The sequence below is a fragment of the Pelobates fuscus genome, chromosome 10 (assembly GCF_036172605.1).
Source record: "Pelobates fuscus isolate aPelFus1 chromosome 10, aPelFus1.pri, whole genome shotgun sequence".
NCBI classification, from domain to species: Eukaryota; Metazoa; Chordata; class Amphibia; order Anura; family Pelobatidae; genus Pelobates; species Pelobates fuscus.
This window is the reverse complement of record NC_086326.1, coordinates 109,895,904-109,908,136: the sequence shown is the minus strand read 5'-3', so window position 1 is coordinate 109,908,136 and position 12,233 is coordinate 109,895,904. Positions and strand designations below refer to the sequence as shown.

General features: G+C 41.3%; 1 protein-coding gene across 1 annotated transcript in view; it reads left to right on the top strand.

Moving 5' to 3' along the window:
- The first annotated feature begins 2,701 nt into the window (after window positions 1-2,701).
- LOC134575560 (zinc finger protein 566-like) overlaps window positions 2,702-12,233 on the top strand; it is a 92,228-nt gene continuing 82,696 nt past the window's right edge. Inside the window, exon 1 of the mRNA XM_063434857.1 lies at window positions 2,702-2,765. The gene's annotated coding sequence lies outside the window, so the exon portion shown is untranslated. The remainder of the gene's footprint in view (window positions 2,766-12,233) is intronic.

Below are 12,233 nucleotides of genomic sequence, written 5' to 3'. Positions count from 1 at the left end.
TCCGGTACGGCACCCTTTCTGTGTGTGTGTTAGCGTGTTAGGTTCCCCGAATCGTGACACATACAGACACACACACGCATAAGGACATACAGACACTGACATACATACATTTATACTGGCATACATTGACAGTGGCATGCATACATACTGACAGACATAGATACATGCATACTGACATACATGCATGCATACAGACATACATGCATACAGACACTGATATCCATACACACACACACAGACATACATTCATAATGACATACAATGGTACTGGTATACATACATATATGCATACTGACATGCATGCATACAGACACTGACATCCATACATACACACAAACATATATTCATACAGACATTGATACTCATACATACATATATACATACTGACAGACCTACATATATACACATACTGACAGACGTACATACATACTGACAGACATACACACTGACACAGACAGCTCATTTGTCAGCCACCCTCCTGTTTCTTACCGTTTCTTTGCAGGAGGGTGACTGGGGCTGATGGGAGTCAGCGTGGCTCTCCCTCTTCAAGGCCTCCATGCTGCCTCTCCTCCTGCGCAGAGTGAGCTGGGAGGAAGTGACCGGCCGTCACTTCCTCCGAGCACCACTTGCGTTGCGGCTGCATTTATTTTTTCTTCAAGGGGCCCTGTCGCGCTATTACACGGTCACAGTGCTGACAGTGCCCCTGAAGATATAGGGCCCATCGGGTGGCACTAAGTGCATGGGCCACCCAATGGGCCCCATTAGCGTGCGGGCCCCGGTACAACTGCACCGGCGGCAGTTCCGTCGCTACACGTGTGGCTTGGGCAATTTCAAGAATTTACACTGAACCTTCATGGTTCAGAGTCCAAGTCACATATTGCTTCTCATTATACTCTATGGGCATTCCATTGTATCATTTACCTGTCATTCCATAGAAAAAAGCTATAATCCCAGTTACTTTTCATTTTACAATCTACTGATGTACTTGGGGAACACCTGTGGTAAAGATGAATTTGCTACATTACACATATTTACCTGCAAATGAGTTTATGTGTTGCCTCCCATTATAGTCTATGGGCATTCTCTTTAGTCATTCACCATTGTCATTCCATAGAAAACAATGATAATCCCACTTAATCTCAATTTTAAAAATTAACACTGAACTCGCAGAGTATGCCTGCAAAAGATTTACTTGATATGTTTCACGGTTCAGATTCCAAGTCACATATTGCTTCCCATTATAGTCTATGGGCATTCCATTGTATCATTTACCTGTCATTCCATAGAAAAGAGCTATAATCCCAGTTATTTTTAATTTTACAATCTACTGCTGTACTTGGGGAACACCTGTGGTAAAGATGAATTTGCTACATTACACATATTTACCTGCAAATGAGTTTATGTGTTGCCTCCCATTATAGTCTATGGGCATTCTCTTTAGTCATTCACCATTGTCATTCTATAGAAAACAATGATAATCCCACTTAATCTCAATTTCAAAAATTGACACTGAATCTGGAGATTATTGTGGCAAAAGATTCATTTCATATGTCTAATAGTTTTATTTCTAATTGAAATCTTTTGTTTCCATTATTCTCTATGGGCATTCCTTGTATGTCCATTATTCTCTATGGGCATTCCACTGCCTTGTTAAAGTCTATAGGCATTCCAATCTGTCATTCCTTTTAGTATGTCCCAACGATATGGCTAAAACCCAAAATGTTAGACTTCATGGGATGCTGGGGGACATTAGAAGTGAAGTGCTACATTATTTACAGTATCTAATTAGTCCTAGTATCTCATTTTTGAAAGCGACGGAGATAGCGGAAAAAAGAGGAATAGTGAGTTACAGGGAGCAAGATGAAGTCAGGTAGTGTTAGTGAGAAAAATAGCTAGTGAGTAAGAGACAGTGGGGGAGTGGGAGAAAAAGCTAGTGAGTAAGAGACAGTCAGGGAGTGGGAGAAAAAGCTAGTGAGTAAGAGACAGTCAGGGAGTGGGAGAAAAAGCTAGTGAGTAAGAGACAGTCAGGGAGTGGGAGAAAAAGCTAGTGAGTAAGAGACAGTCAGGGAGTGGGAGAAAAAGCTAGTGAGTAAGAGACAGTCAGGGAGTGGGAGAAAAAGCTAGTGAGTAAGAGACAGTCAGGGAGTGGGAGAAAAAGCTAGTGAGTAAGAGACAGTCAGGGAGTGGGAGAAAAAGCTAGTGAGTGAGAGACAGTCAGGGAGTGGGAGAAAAAGCTAGTGAGTAAGAGACAGTCAGGGAGTGGGAGAAAAAACTAGTGAGTGAGAGACAGTCAGGGAGTGGGAGAAAAAGCTAGTGAGTGAGAGACAGTCAGGGAGTGGGAGAAAAAGCTAGTGAGTGAGAGACAGTCAGGGAGTGGGAGAAAAAGCTAGTGAGTGAGAGACAGTCAGGGAGTGGGAGAAAAAGCTAGTGAGTGAGAGACAGTGGGGGAGTGGGAGAAATAGCTAGTGAGTAAGGGACAGTCAGGGAGTGGGAGAAATAGCTAGTGAGTGAGAGCACTAGCTACCGAGTGTTCCCGCTGATTTGAGATTCCCGCTTCCTGCTGCGCCGTATACTATGTGACCTCGATAATCACATGGTTCTTGTGGCATCACAAGCCCTTTACCTGGATAGGATCTGACCGCTACCCTGGAAAGAGGCTCGAAACGCAGATACAGGAAGTATAGTGACACGCAAATTTGCTTTCCGGTTAGGAACTTCCGTTTATTTTCATATGTAATACAAACGCCGTAAATGAACTGCTGCAGGTTAGTGACTGGGTTCTTGCTTTTACTCTGTATTGTTGTTTTAATGTTTGAAGCGGTTTTCTCGTTCTTTATTCTGCTCTGCTTAGAATGAGGAAGTGATTTCGTCATCTTCTGATTTCTCCCGAGTTACATAGGTGTGAGTTGGCTTTAGTCATTGTCTTAATCACATCCAGATTCTGTAGATGACACATTATATATATATATATATATATATATATATATATATATATAAATTAAACACACACACACACACACACACTATATGGTAATCGGCTTTTTTTTTCTCAAATGTTCTATCAACATTTATTGATTTATTTTTCTTCCTTCCTACAGATTTTAGATTACATTTTTGGATAAAGGCTATGTCCCTCTGAGATGCTTATACCTCAATTTTTTGTTTCAACCAGGATACTTGTGTGTGATTTTGTTTTCCTCTGTGATGCCAAAGTTACCTTTCTCCTATTGTTTCCGCTTCCGATATCCCAGAATCTGTTCTTTTCTGATCAAGTTTTCTTTGAAACATAAGATAAAGTAGGGGCTACTTTGTCTTATGTATTTTTCCTACATAAGAAATTAATTGACCTTCTTAAGTCAGCTCCATACACCCCCTCCCCCACATCTGATAAAGTGCCCCATGGTGGGGCACCCACCCACTAAAATAAACACCAAAAATAAATCCAGGTTCACCCAGCGAAGGCTCTGTCCAGAATGAGCTCCACAGACCTTTTCTATGCCCTGCAATTGGACTCCGACCGCTCTGATTGCTTTCATGTTAAAACAGAAAATTTACACCATACTCACCGATATTTTCTTTTCGCAGATATATGCCATGGCAGCACTATGTATGGGTATAACCACCTCCTAATGAATTAATAAAAGAGACTTCCTCCCATGTCCCTTCAGTCTTCGTTCAAAGCCACAAAACAAAACAAAAAAATTAGAAAGGGTGGGACTGTAGTGCTGCCATGGCATATATCCGCGAAAAGAAAATATCGTATGGTGTCAATTTTCTGTTTTCCCCGGATATATCCATGGCAGCACGATGTATGAGTTATACCGAAAGGTACAAGGGAGGGGGAAATAAAAACAACAACCAAAAAACGCCCAAGTCATTGCAAATTAAAACTCTTTATTGACAAATCAACTATAAGGGAGCGGAGAGGACACTTCTACCAGATTCCGTGGTAGAGGACCGAACTACGTCCAGCTGATAGTGATTAATAAATGTGTTAAAGGAGGACCATGTTGCTGCTGAACAAATGTGGTCCGGAAAAATGTTGGCTGCAGCTGCCCATGAAGAGGCCAATGATCTGGTGGAATGAGCTCGAACACCTGGTGGAACTGGAACCCCGGAAGCTGCGTAAGCCTGACTTATGGCTGAGATTCTCCATCGGCCAATAGAAGTATAAGAAGCAGCCTGACCCATCTTGTATCCTGAAGGAATGATGAACAGATAATATGATTTCCTTATTTCAGAAGTACGGTTCAGGTAAACAATGAATTAGATCCAGACAATGCCATTTCTCTTCTTCTTCAGATGAGGGATGGGGGAAAAAGGCTGGCAAGATGATGTCCTGATTCATATGAAATGCGGATGGCTTGAAGAAACCTTCCAACGTCCAGATCAAATGCCAATTTCCAATCCAACAGAGCAGAAAGAGCTGAAATTTGTACTTTCAAGGAACTGAGGCTCAGACCCTTATCAAATCTATCTTGCAAGAATTAGTCTGGAATAGATTTCAAATCCTCTTTCATTTACGTGAACAGGACAAATTACTCCTTCCGCTGAATGGGAAGAAACAAAAGAATGAATGGCCACTGCTTTCTCTGGTTCTAGAGGAATGCTTTTAGACACAAACAGAGTGTGAGGGATAGTGGAGAATTCCAGGGAGTAGCCGGACCTTAGGATCTTCAGCACCCACTTGTCTTGTATTGTTTGAGTCCAGACCTCGTCGAAATGTAGGAGTCTTGCTCCCACTCCAAAGGGCTGGACTGGCGTCCCATCAGAATTGTTTTGACGGTCTGGTACTGCCACCTTGTCCCCGGGAGCTTTTGGAGGAGGAATATCCACCTTTCCAAGATTGGAATCTGGAGAATTCTCTACTAGGCCTGTATCGTCTAAATTCCTTATCCCGAAAGGAGCGTCTGTCTTGTGAAAAAGATCTTTTAGGTCGTCTATCTTGAGGAAGGAAAGCTTCATGTCCTTCAAATGCCCTGTTATTACATTTGTCCAGATATTTGCCACAAAGCATATCCCCTTGAAAAGGGAAAGCACACAGGCTATTTTTTTTAAGAAGTATCTGCCACCCAATTACGTAGCCAAAGAGCACGTCTTGATGCTACTGACAGGACTATGCTTTTGCAGATGGATCTCACCAAATCTATAGACGCTTCCGATGAAAATTCAATAGCCAATTTTACTTTTTTCAAAGATTCTAACAGTCTGGATCTACTGACTCCACTTGAAATGTCTTCTTCGAGATTGTCCACCCGCTGCTTTAAAGCCCTGGAAACGGATGTCAAGGCCACGGCTGGACGAAGCCCAGAGCCAGAGGCAACATAGGCTTTGGATAAGTTAGAATCCATACGTTTATCCATGGGATCACGTAATGATCCGTCATTATCCACTGGAAGGGTGGTGTTTTTGGCTAATCGGACAATTGCTGCATCCACTTTGGGGGCAGGATCCCAAGAAACATTGCCATCAGATTTAAAAGGGTAAAGTTTAGAAAAACGACCCTGAATAGAAGCTCTCTTCTCAGATTTTTTCCATTCTTGTTTAATAAGGTCCTCAATGGCCTCATGCAATGGAAAAGTAGGATTGCGCTTTATTGGGTCTGCAAAGTGCTTAATAGAAGTCGGTTCTTCTAAGGTCCAAGGTATCACTGTGGCGAAACCAACCTCGCCACTGTCCACTGGAGGAGCCTGGTTGCCAGCCTCCTACCTGCTGACTATGGCCCCATGTATGCTTGTCCTGTTTGAGCGGTGATACCCCAGATAGCTATGCCATGGAGCCCATTCGTATGATGAAAGACTATGGGAAAGACTTTAGCTCCATGGCAATTGAACTGGATGTGTGTGGTCTGAGCGCCATTCAATAATGTGCACTCAGACCTAAGCTATCTGGGGATATGTTGCATGTATATGTTTTATGTAGTAATTGTAACATTGTGTAATTTTATGTCCTTTTGCAACCATGTGCTCAATGGAGTCTGCCTCTATCCCTGGATATAATTGGATTATTTTCCCCATTGTCTCCAGGATAGAGGGCTCTGTAAACCGGCTTGGGCCAGAAAAGCCATGCTTCATTTTTTCAAATAGGACTTTCCCTTAACTTTTTAACCCCTGGTCTGATTCGTGTCATTTTTTAATATGTTGTTCCCCTGAATGGATTGATTGTGAATATGTAGTTTTTATGTGAATGTGATTTATAGTTTTAAAGTTATAGCATATTTGTAAAAACTGTATTTCTCTGTCTGTGATAATTCGATTACCCATTGTGTTCAGTAATCATATTACAGGCAGAGGGGAGGATTTTGTGTGGGAGTGTCTGTGTGTATTGTACGGATTGATTGGTTGTTCTGTAAAACCCTGTGGGCTGTACTATGTTTGTGGATTGGGAATAAAAGAGACTGTATGTGCCAGTACAGTCAGAGATTCTGCTTGACCCTCAAAACGAAGTGTCGTCTCGTTATTGGGGGAATTGGATTGTATGCTGACTACCAGGAGTGTAAACCGTTCGTATGGTTTTTCCTGTTCGGCTGTTTCCAGGTTCGTGTAGTTTGCAGTTCGGGAGATTGGTGCTTACAGTAGCTGCCTGTGTATCTGGAAAGGGGGATATCGCCTAAACGTTTTATATCCTGCTTTGGGCGCAACGGTCCGTTACAATCACGAACCACCTTGATTAGAGCTTCAATTTTACCTTTTGCTAATAAAGACAGGAGAGGCCCCAGACTCTTTATCTTGAGATGAATATGTGTCTTGTTCAAATACTGGGGGCATATATTCATCTGAGCTCAAATCAGGATATTTTTCAGGGCTAAAAGATCTACGTTTTTTTCTTTGCCATATCAGACTGCAGAAGACCCTCTGAAACTGCTTTACCGATGTAAGAGAGAACATCTGGATCCGGTTCTGCATCACCTGCCACTGCTTTAAGACAAGCTAAGCAAAGTATTTTCCCAGGCAGCACCTTGTCATCACAAGCTTCTCACAAGGGGGTCTTATCCATCTTTTTCCTGTTTGAGGATCTGTGGGCAGAACTGAAATCCTCCAATTAGATAGATGAAATGCACTATTTTTAATTTGTATATTAAATGCTGAAAATAAAAGTGACTTAGTCTGAACCTCGAGATTGCAACATATTTTTTGAAGAATGACCAGGGGACTCCATCCTAAGAGGGCAGCTAGAAAATTAAAAACAAAGTTTCTAGCAATCAAGAAAAAAAATATAAATTATCCAAAGGACTAAGAACAATAATTAAGGAACTCTATTACTTTAATAACTTATTAACTTAAAAACCTCTACAGTTCCTTATCATTTTAAATCAAAAGGAATAACAAATATTCCACTTACCTGCAGCCAGGATAAAATATGATCACTACAAAGAGAATGATGCAGGGATACAGGAACCGATAGAGGGAAGTCCAAATGGCCACTTTAAATTGAAAAATAGAAACCCGGAAGTAAAATTTCCTTGCAACTGGCCTCACTCCGGCGTGCATTCCACGACCGGATTAAGGACTGCGATGGGCCGAAAAACCCGGAAATGAGACATATGCGTTCCAAAACTGGGAAGTGAAACACAGAAGGACACCTATCCGGAAAGCACCGAAAGGGAGAATAAGCAAAGAAAAGCCCCTGGTCTGGCAGACCTCTTTCAGGAACTGCCACTTCACCAGGAGACAGGACAGGATCCATCCAGGAAATGGGAAAGCCAAGAAGCCCATAATTTATGCAGCAGGTAGGTGTACCCTTTTTTGGGGAATTATCACCACAATGGGTTTGGCATATCCAGCTGCTACCTATAGGGTCACTGCAGCATAGCTCCCCGGTCGCTGAGGGGAGAATCCTCCAGGGGGTCGCCCTTGGTGAGGCGCCGTGTCCTGAGGTTTCCATGGGGAGAGAGGCTGAACTCCCCATGGGCTAGGGGTACAATAAGACCAGAGTAAGCCACAAAATAAAAAAATAGGAGGTGAAACATCCTATGTCCATGAGAAGTGGACAGGAAAAAAAGACTGAAGGGACATGGGAGGAAGTCTCTTTTATTAATTAATTAGGAGGTGGTTCCTGTCCAATTGAGAAGGGCAGGAGCTATACCCATACGTAGTGCTGCCATGGATATATCCTCTGCCCCCACCCTCCACACAGGGATGAGGGCCGAGGGATGACGACAATAGGTTCTACCTTACCTTTTGTCAATTAGGGCGCCACCCGTGGGGTACGGCCAGGGGAGAAAATAGATTACCTCCTCACTCCCCCCTTAATTTTGTCAATTAGAGCCGCCACTCGTGGGAGGGGGCCGGAGGAGAGGACCCTTGGTCCCCTGTTTAGTTGAATAGCCCCCACTTATGGGGTACAGGTGGGGGCTGAGGGAGGACACTATGTCCCCCTGTTAATTATTTTAATATATGCCTCACCAAATGTGGTTTGCTTTCATTGTTTGTAATTTCTATTTATTCATTCGTCTTTCTGAAGAATGAACGAATAGCTGAATTTCCTGTCCGAATTTTGCACAATAGCGCCCAAGTGTTAATCGCCGATTACGTGTCACACAGGGCTATCATCTGCCCACACAATGATGGCGACATCGTATGTATGAATGTATGCATGCATACGTACATACATATTTAAAATCAATAAACCTGCACTCCAGACTGTTAAAGTCTATCAGGCCCGGTGCTGGTCTGCAAAATTATCCAAAATGCACAAACAAGATAGCATTCCAGGGACTTGTGGATATTATAAAAATAAAACTTTACTTTTATTCAGCAAATGCTTAGCAAACAAAAATATTGACGTTTCAGTTCTCACACGAACTTGCTTCAGGATGACTGAACATGCATACATAATAGGGTGCTGCTGGGGCCAAAATATCCAAAATACACAATACAGCGCACTCGCTTTTTCACTAAATAATGATTTCAAATCTCACAGTGTAGCGTTACTTACCTTATCCTGGGGCCGGCCGCGGTCCTCTTTTCGAGCCGTGCGGTCCTGCTGCTGCACGAGCTGCGCACGGCTCATCCGACGGCTGCAACAAGAAGGCGGACAGTGACCGCGAGAAGCGGTCACGTGTCCCGCCTGAATCTAAGAGCACGCCGTGGGTCTCGGGCGCACTCTTAAAGAAACAGTGGGAGCCTAAATTGGAAAAAGGCTCCCATTGGCCCCTGTCATGCCACACTCCCAATACTCTTACCTTTTGGGGGTGTGGATAAGACAGGAGCCAATCAAATTAATTTAGAAGGTACTTATTACTCACCTTTTTCCCTTAGTCCTTGCCCTATCGTGGTTTCTGTTGCAGTTCCCTTTAGCGCTTGTTGTGTTCAGTTGTGTTCCTTCGTATTGACCTTGGCTTTGTTTCTGACTACGTTATCTCATTATCCTTATCTGTTCTGTTTGTCGGCTTGCTGTTTACTGTGTACCAGACCCCGGCTAGTCCTAGTTTATGCTGTCTCTTTGTGCCCTTGACCTCGGATCGTTCCTGACTCTGTCTCCTCTCATATACGTCGAGTCCGGCCACTCTAAGGTCCGGCAGACGTATCTCTCCTCTGTGTTGTCTTTTGTCGAGTTGAATCCTGCGAGTTGGGGTATATTTCGTTACACACAGATTGCAATAGTTACATTTTAAAAACACCTATCACCTATGCAAAAAATAATGGGGTTTTAGTTACATTATATGATTGTATATTGCATAAGCCTGCCACAACATCAATGTACCCCATTCTTGGCAAACGATCCTGTGCTCCCCAAATTCCGAATACAAGTGCACGGTGCTTGTTGGCAATATCATACAAATTTAGCACTCCAGGGACTTCATCCAGTGAAGTTAAAACATAGCTTTTATTGCTTACATAGACATTTCAGTCTGCCCCAGCAAACTTTCATAAGGATAACTCTACATATGCGTACTCTGCAGGTTCACATGACGCCAAAAGGTACAAAGGTATTAAAACTGTTTATAAAGGTACTTAGATCATATATTTGTGTTCGGCAACATAAAAAGCCATGTTAAAATACGATGGTGCAGCGCCAGGAATGTCCTTCAAGTATATGTTGTAAAAACTGAGAAAGAAAGCTGATAGTGAAGTTTGTCACAGTTCCAATATGTAGTAAAATAAAATTAAGTACAGAAACACTTTTTCAGAGCTAAAAAGTGTCCCCAACTTGAACGCCTGAGTGGAACTACAGATATGATGGTGTGTCAGTCCATGTGATTTAATTCTTGCGGTAGTGGTGGCTGTTGTAGATATGTTAGAAAATAAAAGATATATGGTGCAATATGTCAAATCCAAATTTAAAAAGTAAGAATAATGGTAAATATTCACTCACATGTTCCAGAGCCTGGAAAGTGGCTCTGCAGATTCAGCTTGAAGTGTCATAATCCCCACTCATGGATTTGTTTTGATAAAAATTGAAGAGAAATAAGGTAAAATAGATCTTTAAAACAATATTAGAATACACTTGATGCATTTCACCTTACAATACTTATGCTGCTTTAAATACGGTTGTGATGTCATAGGTCACATGACCTTAACCAATTAACATGTATTTTTTTTTTATTATTAAAAACAGTATTTAACATAAAATTATACAATCATAAGTAAAATCGGACAAAATAAATGTTATGATTAAACACGAGCATTATTTGGATGTGTTTTTATGAACAAGGGAGGGAAGTTCCAGGGTCAAATATGGCGCTGACGGCCACGCCCACTTGATCTTGTCAGATGCAATATGTATGCATATCGTGAATGGGTGGGATTTAGGATAGAGTAAGAGGCCTCAAAGGGACAAGAAAGAGAAGAGTAAAAGATGGTAAACACCAAAAAGACAGAGTTAGATCCATATAAAGTGAAATAAAAGTAAAATAGGAGAGACAAAAATGAAATAACAAAGGAATATTTAAAATAAGAGCAGGGATATATGGAACAAACTAAAAAAAGAAATAACTGCAAAGGACAGCAATATAGATAAAAGGGAATAAAAAAGCAATATATAAAGCAATTTAAAAAAAATAGAAAACTACAGTAAACAATTTTATAATTAAAAAGGGGGGGAGAAGTTGTTATAATAGAAGGAACAAGTGGGGAAGAAATGAATGGAAAATTAAATAAAAAAAGGAGTACAAAGTTAAACTTAAAGGACCACTATAGGCACCCAGACCACTTCAGCTCAATAAAGTGGTCTGGATGCCAGGTCCATCTAGGGTTAACCCGGCAGCTGTAAACATAGCAGTTTCAGAGAAACTGCTATGTTTACATTAGGGTGGCTGTCTCATTGACGGCCTATAGAGGCGCTTCCATGCTTCTCACTGTGATTTTCACAGTGAGAAGACGCTGCCGTCCATAGGAAAGCACTGAGAAAGGGAGGAAAGTCCCCGGAGTTGGAGAAAGATAAGTGTTTAACCCCTTAACCCCTCTTGAGCCCGGCGGGAGGGGGACCATGAGGGTGGGGGGACCTATTAACACTATAAACTTGTTTTCCTGGCACTATAGTGGTCCTTTAAAATGTATATAAGGGGCAATCTAAAACATGTATATAAAATAAATAACTAGAATACAGCAGTCGAACTAAATGCAGCAGCAAAAATATAAATTTTCTTATTCTTCCTCAAACTAACGTTTAACTTCTTGTTTTATAATATTTTTTAAATATTAACATGTCACGACTGGCCTGATCAAGTGGGTTTGACCTTCTGTGCCATATTTAACCCTTGAACTCCCCTCCCAGGTTCATAAAAACATTAAAATACATCCAAAGAGCGCTGATTTGTAATCATAATAACATTTATTTTGTCAGATTTTACTTATAATTGTATAATTTTATGTTAGATTCTGTTTTTAATAAAAACAAATGTTACTTGTTTCAGGTCATGTGACCTATGACGTCACAACTGTTACATTTTAATTTTTACCCCTATTTAAAGCAGCATAAGTCCCTTCTTATGTAAACACTTTAGATAAAGCCTTTGTAAGGTGAACCGCGTCAAGTGTATTCGAATATTTGTATTCTAATATTTAATATAGCTTTTGGCTATAGCTAATATATGTCTTGTATAGCTATTTTACCTTATTTCTATTCTCTTTTTTTATCAATCAAGTACCTTTTTATTGGACCTATTTTGCTGTTGGATTTCCTGAACATCTATATTCTTGGTGGGGATGGCACCATCTATGCCTGTTGGATAAGAGCAATCCTTATCTCCTCTACTAAACGGGAGTAGTTTTTATCCATTTAAATTTATT